This window comes from Natrix helvetica, assembly GCF_964273705.1.
Source record: "Natrix helvetica genome assembly, chromosome: 10".
NCBI classification, from domain to species: Eukaryota; Metazoa; Chordata; class Lepidosauria; order Squamata; family Natricidae; genus Natrix; species Natrix helvetica.
In genome coordinates, this window is record NC_138561.1 from 12,191,773 (window position 1) to 12,211,135 (window position 19,363).

The 19,363-nt window shown below is 39.5% G+C and overlaps 1 protein-coding gene across 1 annotated transcript in view; it reads right to left on the bottom strand.

The window, feature by feature from the left end:
* LOC309397428 (uncharacterized protein) overlaps window positions 1-19,363 on the bottom strand; it is a 603,241-nt gene that overhangs the window by 131,713 nt on the left and 452,165 nt on the right. The window contains exon 6 of the mRNA XM_081963449.1: window positions 16,875-16,951. The gene's annotated coding sequence lies outside the window, so the exon portion shown is untranslated. The remainder of the gene's footprint in view (window positions 1-16,874; window positions 16,952-19,363) is intronic.

The window sequence follows — 19,363 nt, forward strand, 5'->3', positions numbered from 1 at the left end:
ACTATCACTAAGTGTTGTATCTTATGATTCTTGATGAATGTATATTATTTTTCTTTATGTACACTGAGAGCATATGCACCAAAGATAAATGCCTTGTGTGTCCAATGACACTTGGTCAATAAAGAATTCTATTCTGTTCCATTCCATTCTATTAAAGAAAAATACAGTGTGTTCATATTAGTGGGAAAATATCTAATCTCCCAACTTTTTCTATATTTTCTGAATTGTCAACAATTCTGTCTTTTTTCATTATTTCTTCCTGGCCCTCACAACTCCTCAAAGACAACACCATGGGGTGGTTTAGATGGTTGATGCCTGAAGGTATGCTGATATTCTGGGAGGAGACAAGAATCAGAATTAATACACCCATAGAGGCACAGGCCTTTATGGAAAAAAATAAAGCCAACCTAGAAAAAACAGAAGATACCACAACGGTCACGCAGGACACGGGAGGGGCCGGAGCTCTGCCAACGGGGGGTGAAGGGGCAACACCAAGAAAGCTCAGATCACAAAAATGAATAAGAAAATCACAATGTTACAAACAGACCGAAAGTAAAAATGAATTTATAACTAGACTATATATTATAATTATACAAATTGATTGAAAATTACTCTTTCTAGAATTAAGATGCTGACTTTTTATGATTATGTATTAAGATTTGATATTTTGATGTAACCTAGGAGTTTGGAGGGAGGGGGCGTCTGCCGCATTGGCAACTGCCAAAATTTGTAATTCCACCTACCCCTTTTCCACATAAATGTTTTTAAAAAAACCAATAAAACTTTTTTGAAAAAAAAAAAAAAAAAAAGACAACACCATGGTTTCTAACGTTTTGGGTTTAAAGAATTTTACAAAACCTGCTGTGTTTGTCTGACTTCAACCCTCTTCTAATTGCCCCTAAACGTAATTCTATCTGTATTTTCATCCTGCAAAACATGGATTTTCTGCTACAGCTTTATAAAATAAAAATTATCCCAATTTATACATCTTTTAAAACACAACTGCCGGCATTTTTACTAAACTTTCAGTGCAGAAAGAACATCTTTCTTTCTTTTTTTTGGTTCCAGAACAGACAAAAGACAAGTGCAAACACGTTTCATTTTTATGACATTGAATTGTTCTGAAGTTCATTGGAATGCCCAATAGGATTTGCAATGGAAATCCTTTAAAACTTTAATTTACTTGCTTTTAAAAAGTTGTCCTGTACTGCTCCCGTTTCTTGCCTTTGCCGAAAAATATTCCCTGCAAGTTACTAGAATTGTTTTAGGAATCAACCTGTGTTGGGATGTTAACACAAATCAACTAACGAACCAGGATATTTTGTCTTCTTAATACTTAGACAGAGAAGCAAAGCAGTAACAGCAGTTGAAATTGTGAAGATCTGAGATAAACTAACTAACTAAAGAAGAGTTGAGCATTATTTGCCCAGCCTCTCATATTTTCTGAAATGGTTTTTCTGTTTCTTTGCTTGATTTGTAACTAAGCAGGAACTATCAAGATATTCTTATGCACAGCTGCAGTATAATGAGTATCTGGCTACCTTAAACTTAAAGCTTTACATTTTATTTTTTTTATTTTTTTGCAACTTTCCCAGGCATCAAAACCAATTTCACATTGACTAACTTCACAAAGAAAACTAACAAGAAAGCCTTTGAATTGTTTGTATCATTTGAAAGTTGAAGCCCGTGTGACTGAAATTCACAAGGCAGACTCTGTTGCCATCAGGACGTGTTTAGATTTGCCTAGCTTCCATTTTGATTAAAATGCCTTCCGACAGCTTCATACTATTAATTTCCAATCCGCCTACTCTACTTTCTTTCAATTCTTTTTTAAAAAAATAGCTCCCCCCCACCCCTCCGCACTCTTACAGTATAAATCACCTCCGTTTGCATTGCACCAGTTATACAAAGCCACAGATAGATGGACTGAATGGATGCTAATTTGCAAACATCTTCCTTCCATCTTGATTATCCATTCATTATTCATGGTGACTAAGTGGACTTTTAGATCAGTCTGGCTTTAAACTGGGGGACTAATAAAGATAAAAGATATGAAATTAAATGTTTTCTGAAGTCTTGAGGTTTTTTTCTAGAAATGCCTAACAGGGCCAGTTATTATGCAGTGATTTGGAGTGCCAGCTATCTCCTATTTAGAAAAGGTAATAGGGAATTGACTTTAACTGACTCACAGGGCAGAGAGATGTGTCTCATTTGCGGCATCAAGTATGACGTAAGAGTGATAGCCTTAAAAACTGTTGTGGCTCGCCAGCAGAGCTGGCACCAGATTCGGACAGTGAGTAGGTTGGGGAGGAACATGGGCCAGTCCTGGAGTCTGGGGAAGGATCTGATGAGGGCTCTGTGTCGGAGGCAGAGAAGGGGCCAGAGCCATGTGCCAGTTATCAGCTGCCTTCAGAGTCAGACATCAGTGAGGCAGATGAACAGTTGGAGCCTGTTCCCAGTGTGTGCATGTGCAGAGTTGCCAGATGAAGGGAACAGCTAAAGAACACAGGTTGACTTGAGAGTAAGGCCACAGGTAGATGATGAATGGCCCCTCCCAGAGGAAATAAAAGAGGAGTGAAAGGGGAGTTTGAAGGAGACAATTAGTTTCCTTAATTGGTTTGTGACTTCCAAGACTCCTTGCCAGTTTTGCAGATATTGGCCTGGCAGCTCTCCAAGCCAGATAAGGTCTGTAACTCTAAATCCTCCCTTGAAAGATTTTGTTGGATGTGAATGAGCAGAATTCACAGTAAATTAATAAAAGGTTTTTTTGTTGGGACAAGGAGTTTGCTTCATGCTCTTGGGAAGCCTAGGTCAGAACAAAAACATGGCTTGGTGAGGGAGGGGTGAAATGTTCCCTGTATGAACCTATTCAAACACCCACCTCCTTTTTTTTTAGCATCAAATACATCAGTCCAGAGTTCGCATTTGAGGCACAAATGTCCAGGTTCAAATAATCCTCCTTTGGATATGTTATGTGAAGATCTAGTTCTTTAGACAAGGCTGTGATGCTAGGAAGGAAAGAGAAGAGGAGGACAACCACCATCAGTATAGATAGACTCCATTTCAATGGAGATGGGGGCACCATTGGAAGAGCTGAAGGACCAGGTTAGAGACAGATCATTAGGGAGGAAATCTTTGTGGTCACCAAGAGTTGACTTGATTGCACTTCATCAATCAATCAATTTCATTTGGAAGCAAGGGTTCCCCTATCCATTTTCACATACCACTTGGATGACCTCTCTTTTTTGCAAGTTTAGATTGTTTAATTGTGGACCCATGCTAATAAGTACTCAGAATGTCAGTAGAAGACCTCACAGTCCACTCCAGGTCATGTAGAAGAGCAGGGTTTTTCAAACTATGTTCTGTGGGAATCTAGGTTTTTGAAAGAACTTGATGTTGACTGCATATAAGGAAAACTTATACAAAATGTTTTATAGATGGCACTTTGCACTGGCAAGGTTGGCTAGAATGTACAAAGATAGATCAGCCAAATGTTGGAAATGTAACCAAACATGGGTTCGTATTATCATATATGGTGGATATGTCCCCAAACTAAAAAATACTGGTCAAAAATACATATCTGGTTGGAAAAAATGACAAAGAAGCATACTGAACTGAGACCAGAGACATTTCTATTGGGCATCCTACCAGAAAAATACGACAAAAATACTATATATTTGATTCTACACATACTGACTGTGGCTAGGATTGTATTTGCGCAACAATAGAAGAGTGAGGAGATCCTGTTAAATGAGAGGGTGATTTAGAAAATAATGGAATTTGCAGAAATGCATAGATTAACGCTTATTATCAAGGATAGAGAAGTAACTGAATATTTTTTGACATGGGATCAGTGGTGAGATACGACCAGTACGCCCCGGTATGTACGTACCGATGCTTGCTTGGAGCATCAGGTACCGTTCCGGTACGGTGCTCCGGAGGGCCCGCCCGCCCGCCCACACTTCTTACTACTATTTGAGCCGATCGGAGCATTTGTACGGGGAGTGTACAGCGCCTGCACAACACTCCGCCAAGCAGCTGGAGCATCGCAGGCGGTAGGAATGTGCATGTGCTTGTGGTGGCCGCCTGGCCCCTTTGCACCGTACCAGTTGCACCGGGATCCAGAACCCACCACTGCATGGGATTTATTTTATCAATGGCTAGAGAACAGAAACAGAAGTTAGGAAGGAGGAGATATAAGAAGAGAAAATGTTACTCTGGAGGGAAGTACCTATGAATTCTCAAATAATTGTACCCAGTTCACACATAGTCTGACGGAGATGAAAAGTATTATAAATAAAATAAATAAAACATTAAAAAAAACAGAACTTGATGGTATTCCATGACAGGTGAAGAGCAAAAAACAAAACAAAACTTGAAGGCAAGGGCAAAGGTACCAATACCCCTGTCTCCTAAGAATCATCAAACCTTCATATTAACTATCATCAACATTGTGGCCAACATTTTAAATGTAAAATGCAGCAATTGTGCATCCAGGGGCTTTCCCACCTGACAATCCCTCCCTCCCACCCACCCAATGGCAGATAGTTCTCTTGTATTTCTTCAGGGGAAGATACGGTGGCTAAGGAGTTTGTGGGGAAGTCCCATTTTCCCTCCTCAGCCTTCCATTTAATTTTGGGAGGGAGGTACGAAACTCTTCCCATGGGGTTTTCCTCACAAACATTGTTTCTGTTCTAACCGTGTGAAAATCTTGGAGAGAGAATCTCCTTGCTTTACTAAATTCTCTCTTCGCATATTCGGTGGAGAATTTCCAAGGTCCATTTATATTGTACTTCACTCTGTTGATAAAATGCCAATTTCCTCTCTACTGCTGTTGTTCCCTGAGTAGGTCATTCAAACGCTGGTGAGCCCGTGTTTCCCTCGCCATGGTAGCCTAACCTTTCTTTGAGTGGGGCTGCACTTGTGGATCTCTCAGGAGTTCTCACAAAGCGGACCCATTTCAGACGCCTCTGGCAATCAGCTCTCCAAATATCTGTCTATCCATCCCTGTATCTGCACATGTGACTGTCTGCAAAAAAAATATGCTGAAGTAAAGAAATAATGCCATTTCATCTGAAAAAAAATTATGTTCTTTTGAAACAGGCCTGGAATGGTAATATGTATTTACACAGCATGTTACTTCATTGAACTGATTTTTTTTTAAATGCAATAGTCCTTCGATTTACACTGCTGGAAAATTGCCAATTAACATCATAATTGTAGGATTTACACACACACACACACACACACAGCATATATGGTTGAATACAAACAAACCCATATCTGCATATAGATGTATACAATTAATCGTAGTATATAGTTCTAGGCAGCATAAACAGAGGGATAGAATCAAGATCACGTGAAGTGTTAATACCAATTTATAATGCCTTGGTAAGGCCACACTTGGAATACTGCATTCAGTTTTGGTCACCATGATGTAAAAAAAGATGTGGAGACTCTAGAAAGAGTGCAGAGAAGAGCAACAAAGAGGATTGGGGGACTGGAGGCTAAAACATATGAAGAACGGTTGCAGGAACTGGGTGTGTCTAGTTTAATGAAAAGAAGGACCAGGGGAGACATGATAGCAGTGTTCTGATATCTCAGGGGTTGTCACAAAGAAGAGGGAGTCAAACTATTCTCCAAAGCACCTGAGGGTAGAACAAAAAGCAATGGGTGGAAACTAATCAAGGAGAGAAGCATCTAAGAACTAAGGAGAAATTCCCTGACAGTTAGAACAATTAATCAGTGGAACAATTTGCCTCCAGAAGTTGTGAATGCTCCAACACTGGAAGTTTTTAAGAAGATGTTGGATAGCCATGTGTCTGAAGTGGTGTAGGCTTTTCTGCCTAAGCAGGGGGTTGGACTAGAAGACCTCTAAGGTGCTTCCAACTCTGTTATTCTATTCTAATATAAAGATACCAGATCCAAGTAAACCCTTAGAATGAATTTCTCTTTCCTTCCAGAATGTAGTATCCCACCAATGTGTTTCTACAGAAGCTCCATGAATGTCTAAAATATTGTTGTCTCTGTTCATTTGTGTTCCTCTGTTTTTTCATCCGTGTGCATGCACGCGCCCATGTATTCTTAAAATGCAAGAGAGATTCATTATCCCAATGCTTGTAGAAGACTAGTGAGACATAATTTAAAGAAGAGCTTTGATTTAAAGAGAGAAAAAAATATACCTGTTGGTAATGACTTTCTCCAAAACTCCAGCTGTTCCCTGAGACACAATTCCCTATTTGCATATAAATAGAAACCTTGCCAACTTATACACAAGCACCCAGTTTCATTCTTACACAGAGAAATGTGCAAGCTCAGATCCCCTTAATCTAATTGATTCCTCTGCTATTTATGCTCTGCTATTGTCAGTAACATTCTTGCAATTGTATTTCACGAGGATTATTTCTTAAGAATACAAAGAGCCAGGCTTTGGACAAAGCAAGTTTCTCCTACTGGCAACTTATACAAATTTCCCTTATTTCTCATGGTGCAGCTAGTTACATGCACACACTGGCAGAGGATGGCGGACTTCCATTCAAAGCCTCAGATGCTCAGTGTTTGGATGGGGATAAAAACTAAACATGCAAGCCGTTTTCCTGATGGTCTCTTTCATTGTTCAAAACTTTGGGGCTATATGAAGTGAACAAGAAGTGAAAGGGAAGAAAATTGAAATGGTTGTTCAGATATGTGTCGTTGTTAGTTGCGAAGCCATGTCCGACCCATCATGACCCCATGGAAAACGTTCCTTCAGGCCTTCCTGTCCTCTACCATCCTCTGGAGTCCATCCTCATTCTCTGTCGTCCTCTTCTTCTTTTGCCCTCAATCTTTCCCAGCATTAGGCTCTTCTCCAGGGAGTCCTTCCTTCTCATTAGGTGGCCAAAGTATTTGAGTTTCACCTTCAGGATCTGGCTTTCTAAGGAGCAGTCTGGTTGATCTCCTCTAGGATTTACCGGTTTGATCTCCTTGCAGTCCAAGGGACTCGGAGGAATCTTCTCCAGCACCAGAGTTCAAAGGCCTCCATTCTTTGGCGCTCAGCCTTTTTTGTGGTCTAACTTTCCCAGCCATACTTTGCAACTGGAAAAACCATAGCCTTGACTATATGCACTTTTGTTGGCAGGGTGATGCCTCTGCTTTTTAGTATGCTGTCTAGATTTCCTATAGCTTTCCTCCCGGGGAGCAAGCGTCTCTTAATTTCTTGGCTGCAGTCCCCCTCTGCAGTGATCTTGGAACCCAGGAAAGTAAAATCTGTCATTACCTCCCATTTCTTCCCAATCAATGTGCTCTTTGTGCGATGGCCATTAGCGTGACAGAAGGAGTGTGTTGGCTAAGGTTGCGGGAGTAGCTGTTAGGTAAGGGCATGTGGGGTGCATGGGCTATGTATCTTTTCCCCCCACCCTGGCATCTCCTCATCTGGTGTTGTTTGCACCCCAGGAAATGGTGGGGACTGGCTGTGCATGCATTGAAATATTTTCAGGGAAGGCTTACTTTCGGGAAAGGGCTTATTTTAGCGCATGCGCTCAAAAGCCCATTTGGGCTTATTATCCAGGGAGATCTTATTTTGGGGGAAACAAGTAGCAGAATTCTCACGGAGACTTTCACAATTTCCTTGAAAGGGCACAAAATAATATAAATGTAAGACAAAACCTGCCAACTAAATATCATGACTTTTAGGACCTTCTCTATCTCTGAATTCATTGAGGCTAAGACTTCTTCATTCTCTTGATAATCCTCATATTTTACTAAAAGGAAAGGGCCAATTTCATGAGTAGTTAAGGTTTTTTAACTAGAAACTGGTAAAATATGAGTTCTAGTCTTACCTTAGGCTAGGTAACTTTGAGCCAGTCACTCTCTGTGCCCAACCTGCCTCACAGAATTCCTGATATGGAAAATAGGAGGAAGGAGAATTGATGGGATATCCATCTAATGATGGGATATCCATCTAATAAGTAAAAGGGCGATCACAGATAATTGTTTATAAAATAAGGATGGACTTACCTGATGTTCTGAAATTGCAATTTGTAAGATAAATTACTCTGCTTTCCCAGAGATACAAGTAGATTAACTATACACCCTAAAATAAACCTGGTCAGGATTTAATCTTCTCTTAATCCATAAAGAAATTTTATTCAGGCTTCGCTCAGTTTACACCTATACAGTCAATTTTGGTGTATTCTAGAGCTGTGAAGATTTTCAAAGGGGTGTTTGAATTTGACAAAGCTTTCCTTGAAACATCCTTTCAGAGCATTGAATCAAAATAGCATCTGGGATCAAAGCTTGTGATTTCACACACTTAGACTGGACGATAAAATACATCTGTAAGGTATGCAAAACAACCTTCTTTCCAGATTTAAGAGGCCGATCCAGGGGCATCTGACTTCAAAATGGCAGGCATGTTAAAAAGGCAAGGGCATTTTCCCACTTGGTTGGCCCTCCATTTTAAAGCTGTTGCTGTGGTCCATTGCTTAGCACTAGAAATGTGATCAAGCTCACAGTTTATAAAAGGCAGAAAAGCAACTATTTCCATATGTATCCACATAAAGGGGGGGGGGGATACTGTCAACCCAGGCACAGCTGTGACATGGGTTCTAAATGCTTTTAGAGAGCCCTCTACCACCCTGTTTTAACAACATCAAGAAAAGATGAAACCAGGAGGAAAAAAATGTGCCAAAAACACTAAATAACTTACTTAAATTATACAGTGTGACAGAAAAGTGAAAATATATTTCATCGGAAATCATACATGTATCAGAAATAACAGACATGTTCATCCACACAAGCAGAGACCCACAAATTGTTGAAAAATTCAGCACGCGTAAGGCAAAGCATAAATATGATAAATAAACAAAGCACAAGCTTCCAACCTGTGGCATATATAAAACAATTAAAATGGAATATGATGCTTTCATCCCAGATCTTCAAATGAATACATCTCCAAGCCAAAAAGGACCATTTTATAATACACAAATCCTCAAAGCAATCCAACTCCAAAACATTTAACTGCCAACACAGAAATAAAGTTCACTCAGATTGTGTTAGGCAACTGGAAGACAAATTGAACCTTTCTGTACTACCAGTAGGTCGAGTGATTCAATAGATAGTCTTTTTCCTGAGATTTTTCTTATTTTTATTTTATTTAATTTGCCAAGCATGTATAAGATAACAGATATAAGTATAAGCATGATTATGAATACAGGAAATGGATACGAATAAACGGAGACAGTAGGACAGGGATGGTAGGCAGGTTGGTGCGCTTATGCACGCCCCCTTACAGATCTCTTAGGAATGGGATGATGTCCATGGTAGACAGTCTAAGGTTAAAGTTGTGGGGGTTAGAGGAATTGACAACGGAGTCAGGTAGAGCATTCCAGGCATTGACCACTCTGTTGCTGAAGTCATATTTTCTGCAATCAAGTTTGGAACGGTTTACCTTGAGTTTGTATCTATTGTTTGCTTGAGTATTGTTGTGGTTGAAGCTGAAGTAGTCATTGACAGGTAGAACATTGTAGCAGATAATTTTGTGTACTACGCTCAGGTCAGACCAAAGGAAGCATAATTCTAAATTGTCAGCCCAACATTTAAAGCCTGGTGGCATAAGGTATTCTGTTGCGAACAGATGAGTGGAGGACTCTTCTCGTGAAATATCTCTGGACTCGCTTGATTGTATTAATGTCTGATATGCAGTGTGGGTTTCAGACAGATGAGCTGTATCCGGGAATAGGTCTAGCAAAGTTTTTATATGCTCTAGTTTGCAATACAATATTACCGGAGAAGAAGTTTGGCAAGATTAGGTTAACAGCTCTTAATGCCTTTTTGGCAATGCTGTTACAGTGAGCTTTGGCACTTAGATCATTAGAAATCAGTATTCCCAGATACTTGACAGAGTGAAGGTCATCCACGAGGTCGCATCCGCCCAGTTTGTATTTGGTGTTCTGATTTTTTGTGTGTGCCAATGTGTAAAACAGAGCATTTGTTGGTTGAGATTTGAAGTTGCCACTTGTTTGACATAGATGGTTATTTATTTAACCATCATTACATATTATTATATATGAAATGTAATATGTAATATGTATGTGTAATATGTAATATTATTATATATGTAATTATATATATATATATATATATATATATATATATATATATATATATATATATATACATACATACATACATACATACATACATACATACATACATACATACATACACACACACACACACACACACACACACACACACACACACACAGAGGGTTCTTCCATTTCCCCCTAACCTTGGAGTGGGCAGGAGGTAGTAGTAAAATGGTACGGATCTTCCAATCCTTGGTGAAATATCTTCTGCAAATGCAATCTTGGAATACCAGTTCCTTACTCTTAGGTAACAGATGCCACTGTTGCCTGCCTTCCTAATTCAAAATATTTTGCTGATCAACAGAAAGTAACCCACAAAGAATTGAAACTGAAATGAGAGAGGCCTGAACACAAAGATGGATTGCTATCTCAATGAACATCCCTGATGGAATTAGCCTAACATGCCAACTTTCAACCATGTAGACCTGTAGCTGTCATAGGGACTTGCAGCATATGATTTGAAGTGTAGTTAGCTAGGAGTGTGTAGGAGAAGAGCCAGCAGAATTGGGGTGGGCAGAGATCAGCTTAAATTAACTTCCTAGAAGTGATCCAAGTCTAATCCTTCCTGAATTCAGTTGACCCTTATCTAGATCCAATTTAGTGTTGAATTTTAATTGATTAGATTCTTGCACATAAGCTTGAAAAATATATTCTGTGCTGCAACCTAATTATAGTCCTGATTCTTTGTGCCTGACAAACTGGCTTCAGCCCCAACCACCATGCTGTCTCTTTTTCCAAACCAGTGTGGTGTTAAACTTGATGTGTGTTAAGAAGAATACTTTGCTTTGTTGCTATATATGATATCACTCACACAGTATCTCATGTAATCTTGCTATAGTAGGGATTTTCCCTTCAATTATGCATCATGTTGGTGTATATGAATCAAACATACAGTCATTTGCATACACATCTAATTATCTATTCTTCAATGTGTTTGCATAGATATAGTATAATATATAATTAAAGCTGTATATTTTAAGGTATTTTCCCCCCTCAGGATTGATGTTAAATATATTTGGTTATGTTTTACACAAATCCTTCTACTTACACTTTATCTAAAGGTAAATACATGCCAATATTTGGCAACTCACATCCAGGAAAATGATATATTGCATTATTCCACATATGTTTTTCTTTGCAGGATAGAAAAATTATTCAAATTTAGTTTATTTTTGTCTTCTTACTACAGTCAACATTTAAGAGAACGTTTTGTTCTTTCACGCCCTAATGCTGCATTGATTAAATTGTCTTCTAAAACAACCTTCCCCGTCTTAGGTCCTGAGATGTTACTACATAAAAATCCCTAGAATGGAGTAATTGACCTGAAGACTCAAAGCGGGTGGAGCCATTATCCCTATTATTGCAACAGGAACACGGGAAATGCTTTGATAGGTTGGACTTTCTATCCAATCAGATGCTTTGTACAGAGTCTGCATCTCAGTATTATCCACAATAATTGGTGGCAAAGTGGAACTTTTCTTATCACTACTGAATTGCCAGTGAGTTTAAACCGTGTTTAAAACTGTAAACAGGGGGATTGAAGTTGATTCATAGTTGAACGGAACTGAATGCCTCCAAATCAATTCAGTAATTCAACAGACTTTTGCTCACGCCCTCCCATTTTTTGTCAATTTTGTCCAATCAACTGGACTCACTGATGTGAATCACCTTTCTGAACATAGAATGTAAATCCATCCCATTAATGTTTGTTTAATAATTGAAATAACTGCAATTGGCTCATACAATATGCTCTAATCATGGGTTCGCAAATCAGGGGCCATTTTTCTGCCCCCAGATCTTTCTCAGATGGCACCACCCAAATTTCATGGTAGAATTACATCTTTTTCAACCTTGGGATCTGTCAATCCTGTCCACTAAAATAAGAAGCCGCAATGCTTTCTACCCACCTAAAGACACATTAAAATTCTTCTCTTTAGAGGGATCCTGAATTTAAAACAGAATAGTCTGAGCCCAACCCAGCTCAACAAGTCCTTGCACAGAATAAATCACAGAACTCCACCCAACTTTCCTTGCATTTAAACAGAGAAGTTGATACCAGATAAATAATGTGTGCTAAAATCCAGCTTCTTCATTTGCGCCTGAAAGGAATTGTGATGTTGTGATGCAAGCTTATATATGTATTCGACAATGTTTGCAAATGAAATGTTGTCTAGGGAGGGCCGTGGATTAAAATTGCACTCAGAAGTCCCCAAATACGTTTTCTGAGTTATAATAACTAGAGGTGTCAAAGTAAATTCATGAATTTGTTATGTCAAGATATTGTATAGGAAAACAAGAACATTTTTTTTCTCTGCATCCTATTCTCAGTATCATACATTTGCAGTCCAATATAGCCATATTATATCTGAGCTGTATACATCTGGACAGCTATTAATGGAAGCAAAAACATAATGAAATCTCTTAACTCTTTGCTTCCACCTACTAGTGATCTACAAGCATATTTCACTGCAAGCTCTGCACTGCCAGGTGATGTCATGTTGGCCATATAAGCACTGAAATAATCTCCAGACAATGTTGGTTCTCTTGGCCAAGAAACAGAAATGAGCACTAGTAAAGTCAGACATGACCGAGGAAATCTTTACCTTTACTAGTGTTCTACATATTTGCAACTATTTACATATTTGAGTCAAGCAGTGGGGGCATGCATCATTGACCAAAAATATACTTATTAATTACAATTAATTGGAAGGCGCCCTACTGTGCAAACTCATGATCTTTGTCTGTATCAGCACTCCAACTCCTTTGTTTGCCGCGAAATTTTTATTTCTCTGTAGCATGAAGTTTTTTTGGTGTGGGAGGGGGGAGGAAAAAAGGGAAAAAAGAGGAGAACCTAATCATGCCCAAAGGAAAGGCTCCTGCGGAATTAATAAGCCTGGTTTTAAAAATGTGACACAACATTAGAGAGGCAGAGGTACTTAAGTTGTGGAAGAAAGGAGATGGAAAGGGTTGACATGTGTCGCTGCCCTTGACATCTATGAAGGCTGTTTCGTGATGAATTATAAACAAGAATCTTGCAATCAGCGGTAGGGAGCTGGTTTCCACATTATTGCAATCAATCAGTTAATCAGTTTATTATAATGAAAGAATCACAGAGTTATCTGAATCAAAGCATCCTGGAATTGTTTTCTCTGAGGAGAGGTGGTGCCTGAACTTTAATTCAATGCTGTCTAAAAAGGAATGGTTGGATCCCCTAGAGCTTTGTGGTCACCTAGCTCTAGAGCAGCAGTCCACAAGAAAATTTTGGTGGTCTGCAGAAAAAATATTTGCATTTTTTTATATTGCACTAAATTTTACAACTTCTGGAGGCAGGTTGCTCCTCCGATTATTTGTTCTAACTGTCAGGAAATTTCTCCTTAGCTCTAGGTTGCTTCTCTCCTTGATTAATTTCCATCCATTGCTTCTTGCCTTGCCTTCAGGTGCTTTGGAGAATAGCTTGACTCCCTCTTCTTTGTGGCAACCCCGGAGATATTGGAAGACTGCTATCATGTCTCCCCTAGTCCTTCTTTTCATTAAACTAGACATACCCAGTTCCTGCAACCGTTCTTCATATGTTTTAGCCCCCAGTCGCCTAATCATCTTTGTTGCTCTTCCCTGCACTCTTTCTAGAGTCTCCACATCTTTTTTACATCGTGGTGACCAAAACTGAATGCAGTATTTCAAGTATGGCCTTACCAAGGCATAATAAAGTGATATTAGCACTTCACGGGATCTTGATAATATCCCTCTGTTAAGGCTTTTTTGGCAGCTGCTGCACAATGCTGGCTCATATTTAAATGGTGTTCACTGCAACGAACAGAATTGAACCTTTACAATGGAAGTCCTTGATGGGCAGAGAGAGGTGTTCAAAATAGTTAGGAAAGGCCTTGTGTTGTAATCGTGACTTCTAATGGAATATTCACCTCTACATGAAGAAATCCTCCCCTTAAATGATGTGCTGCCTTTTTCAAAAATGGAATAGGTAATTATCCGCTAATTTCCCCACCTCCAGAAATTAGCAGAAACCTCATGCTCAGATCTAAAACATTATGTAATCAACTTGGCTGAATGAAACAATGTTCCCTTTTTCCTGAAGTTCAAAATAATTAATGCCATGCATGCCAAGTGAGTAAAGATGGGCTGAAATTGAATTCATTCTCAGTCCTTTATTAACTGTATCCGCAACCAGATCGGAAAATATTATTCTTTACTTCAAAGGCACGATGTTGTGATTTCTTAATGCTTGGGTTGACCCATCCTAGGATCCATTATCTGCCTTTTCACTGGGAGGCAGCTAATACCAACCCTTTTAGTTAAAGAATGGATGGAGGCCGTTTAGGAATAGCTGTGGATGCCTTCCACAGCTATTAGTATCTCTTCAAATTTTTGGAAAGCAATGTCGGGCAGTTCCATTTATTTAAAATAAAGCTGTAATTACAGAAAGCTCTCTCTTGCCTGCAGCTGAGTTGTTAGCGGGCATGTGAGGTTCTGGGCTACTGAATAACTTGGATCCAAGAAGGGCTCTTCTTTAAATTCTTAGTGTTCCTGCTATTCGGAGCAGCAATACTGTCTTCCATTACAAGCAGAGAGGTTCTGTTTATTTCCCATAGATGCCTTTTGCTCTGTCATCAACATGGTGTTATTTTCAGAGAAATAATACTCGCTGGGAAAGCATTGCTTGGCTGACAATTTACCATAATCACATATCTCTGTGTGACTTTCCTGTCTCTGTTTTCCAGAATCAGAGACAGAGGAGGAAAATATATCCAAACACTGAGAAGCATTGTTGCCTGAATTTTGCCTACAGCATGGTTTTACTGGGGATTTTCAATGCACTAAGGCTGAATAAAACACAGAAGAGTCTTGGGGAATGAACCCCAAATTTCACTATTGTGTAAGGAAAAAACAATCACGCCTTGTTAAATAACATTTACAAATAGTCGTGGTAAGCACTGGCCTTAACGGACTTCAAAAAAGCTAAGTAGAGTCAATGCTTATTAATACCAACATGAGAGAACAACAAGAATTTCCAAAATTGTAGGCTAACCTGGGTAAAATAAATAAAGCTCCCCTGGAAGAAGGAAATATAATTGATATGCTCTGTTTCCACAAGGGCTATACGGATATGTCCATGTAGTCACTAGAAGTTGAGATGAACTCAAGGGAGTTACATCTCTGCATAGGGGAGATACAATCCCAAAACATCTGGAGCATCACTTGAACACCAACGGCATTGGCAACATCAACACCAGTCAATTGCAAAATGTAGCTTTATTTAGAACAGCCTATACCCTGTGATGATATTTTTAACGTCATCAAAGCAACATCTGTTTATTATAGGTCCTTAGGAAGGACTTGGTAGGTAGATGGAAGTAACAGATAGAGTTTAAACCTCTGGATGGCTGTGCAACTATCACCCACAACAGTTTTAACAATAATGGTATTTGGATATTCTCTTTGTATGTATTTTACACTTTGAATTAAAAGTTGTGCCATCAGTTTTCAGTATTCAGGATTGAATGGGATGTTGAAAACTGCAAAAAAAGGGGGGGGGATTTGAGGTGGATGCCAATTCCATTAGGACATCTAACCATGGTCTGAATTATATTTGATACTCCAGAACAATCTTGCTGCAGAAGAATAAAAGATACCTTAGGACAGAATCCAGCTCCCCGTTCTAACCAATATTATCCAGAAAAACATGGTGTGGCCCAGTGGTGGGCTGCTAATTTTTTTACTACCAGGTTCATATGGTGCGCATATGTACAGAACACCCAGGCAGGTAGGCGAAGCTTCCCACCACTGCTACTACCGGTTCGGCTGAACCAGGAGCAACCTGCCTCTGGTGTGGCCTGAAGAAAATAGCACTCCCTGATTCTACAATCTAGTCTCTTATCACATGGATAAGTATTTGTATTCAAGAAAATACTTTGCATTTAATTTTGCTATAGAACAATTAAAGTCCCCAGACTTTGCCTATTAGTCACTGTGACTGAAAGGACATATTTCTTTTTGTGTTCCTCCAGCCATGGCATCATTTTGAAATCACACTGTTCATAAAATAAGTCAGGTCATCTATCTTGGCTTGGTTCTTGCATTTTTTTAGGAACGTCCGGTTACCAGCGGACAGTGACTCAATGAATGAAAAGATGCATTTTTTTGCAGCATCCTTGAACAAAGCCAAACCTGGGCTGCAGGCAAGCTATGATTGAAAATAAAAGCTTATTTAGAAGCTCAAAGAGAAACAGAATGCACACAACTTCTGGAGGCTAGCCGTTCTACTGATTACCATATTTTTTGGAGTATAAGACGCCCTGGAGTATAAGATGCACCTTAGTTTGTGCTAGAGAGAATGAACACATTCTGGTGAGATAGAACTTCCCTGAAGATGGTTTGGAAGTTTGAAAAACCAAACCTCTGGTCCCGGTGACCAATCCAGATTAGATACCTTTCTCTATCTTACTGTCCTATTGATTACAATTTGATCTCTCTGGCATGCCTATTTTCTTTGTGGCATGTCTCTATTCCCATGCAGCAGGTTGGAGGGAGGAGGAAGCTGAGACCTCAGGCTTACATTTTGAAATAGCAATAACTATGGTAAAGAGAAATTCCCTGAGGATCGGCTCCAGCACCAGTCCAAACGTTTGGAAAAATTAAACCTCTGGTCATGTGACTAACCCAGATTGGATCTTGTAGCATTATCCTGGGACATTTGCCTTCATTTCTGAGAGAAAAGGTGTCTTTACTCACCTTTGGCTCTGACCCCTACCGATTTCTTCCTCTACCTTCTCTCTGAAACTTTGTGGTCCCATAAGAAACTGTAGCGCCTGAAAAAAGTAGAAGTTGAGATGGTTAAAACGGTGAAGAAATCTTGAATCGTTTCTCTCTTTCATGGACAGTAGAGTTGAAACAGCAGAGACCGTTAAATTAATCCATAGCGTAATGCCTTCCATTCAAAATTATTTTGATGGATTGACTGACATCAGAGGATCATGGAACAATCATGAAGCTGCTAAATGAAAGGATTTGTTGAACGCTAACCAATTCAAAGAACTTATTCTAAGAACCTGGGGGATCTTACATTCGTTTGCTTTTCATAAAAGAATAGCTTCATAATTATGGTTTGTTTTTGTTTGAAAATAGAGAATATTATTACAAGCAGCTTTGTTAAAATTATCCCAGCATCTCACTTTGCTATTAAATATTTTAAAGGCTCCTTTAAAAAAAGGTATATTTTATTCATCATCCCCATTATGAACATAGATATCGAACTCACTCAGTTGGATTGAGTTAGCTACTGTGAAGCTGCCTACTGGTAGTTGGCATATCACCATTTCTAGAGTTAAAATATTTAAATATTAATTTCTTTCCTATTTAGACAAAAGGGGAAAGGAAAAAAAAGTCAAAGCATACTATACTACATTTGGGCTGGAAACATCTGGAGAACTCCTGGATAGCGGCAGAGAAATAGAAGAAACTATAACTCTTTGCTTCCATCTAGTGGCTGCTCAGAGTTTTGTAGCCAAGAAAGAGTTGCAAATGCTTTTAGTAAGTACTAATCTAGTAAATACAGATCTGGGGCCAGATCTGGCCCATGGGATCTGGCCCACGGGGTACTTAGATCTTGCCCGCAGAGCTGCCCTGGAAACAGCAAAGGATCAGCCCGTGGTGAATATTAATTTGCATTTCTTTGAGGTCAAAATGCAAAAACATGAAAGCATCCCAACAATTAGATTTAAAGGAACAAAGAGGGGTGTCCCTGCAAATGAGATTATGTCCTAATTTGACTGCAGTTGTACTTTTAACAAGCATTTCTAGCTGCCAAATTGTTCCACTCTTTCAGTATGACTAATCATTGCTCTGCAATGGATCTCATTTAGGATAGACATTGTGAAAGTTTTTAAACATTAGAATGTTAGATGCCCAAGAGACCAAGAACCTATGGGATTATAAATAATAATATTTGTTAACATTATACTTCCTGAAAATACTTCCTTCCGTCCCTCACGTGCTGATTTGGTTCCTCAAACTCAGGGGGGCACATTTAAATTGGTAACATGGCTAAATGATGAAACAGCAGCTTCCTGCTGAAATGTTAAAGCGAGGCAGGAATTGTTTTAGCTGAAGAAACCATTTTACAGGCCAGCTGTTTCTATTGGAAAAAAACGGCAGCAGCAATCTTCAAAAAGAAGGGAGGGAAGAGAGCAAGGGGGGTGTTTTCCTCCTATATATTGAAATTAGTATGATTTTGCTCTTGGGAATTTTGTTAGAAAGCCAAATAAGACCAAAATTTATTGCTTCTAACTAATGGTGTAAGGGATGCGGTGGCTCAGTGGCTTGTTGATCAGAAAGGTTGATGGTCCAGCAGTTCGGCTCCCTAGCGCCACGTAACCGAGTGAGCTCCCATTATTTGTCCCAGCTTCTGCCAACCTAGCAGTTTGAAAGCATGTAAAAATGCAAGTAGAAAAATAGGGACCACCTCTGTTGGGAAGTTAACAGCGTTCTGTGCGCCTTCTGTGTTTAGTCATGCCGGCCACATGACCACGGAGACATCTTCGAACAGCGCTGGCTTTTTGGCTTTGAAACGGAGATGAACACCGCCCCCTAGAGTCAGGAACAACTAGCACATATGTGCGAGGGGGACCTTTACCTAACTAATGGTGGAGATTGCTCATAAAATCCATTGGAATCCATTTTCCAAAGATGCGCAATGATCTATTTTCCAAGACCAGGCAAAAGGGCCACATGATTCTTGTTTAAATATTTCTTTCCAGATGTCCCACAAACGGCACGCCGAGAGCTTCCAAATATAGGCCACTCACCATGTGGAAACATTCCCCTGCATCCTGGTAAATCTGACGTGTTCCTGTCTGTGTGAAGAAACAGCTTTTAGGGTGGAGAAGGGGCTGCCTGAGCAGGACGAGGCAGCAGATGCTCTTAGCATGAGTAGGAAAGAAGCTGGGAGCCATATGTCCTGGGCTACAGAGCGGTCCCACTAAACTTCAGAGCACCGGAAGACCTTATCTTATTGCCACTGTTGAAAAAAATAAAATAAAGGAGGTGATCTTGATCCCAATCAGCTTTTTCTGCATGATTTTGGTTTAATTTGGGTTGGATCCTCATCAAAGCATTTGTTGAATATCCACACACACAAACACAAGCCTACAGTTCTCTCCTAATTTCCCCCCCCCCCCCCAACCATCCATGCAGTCTCTCCATTCTTACGTTTGGTCACTGGT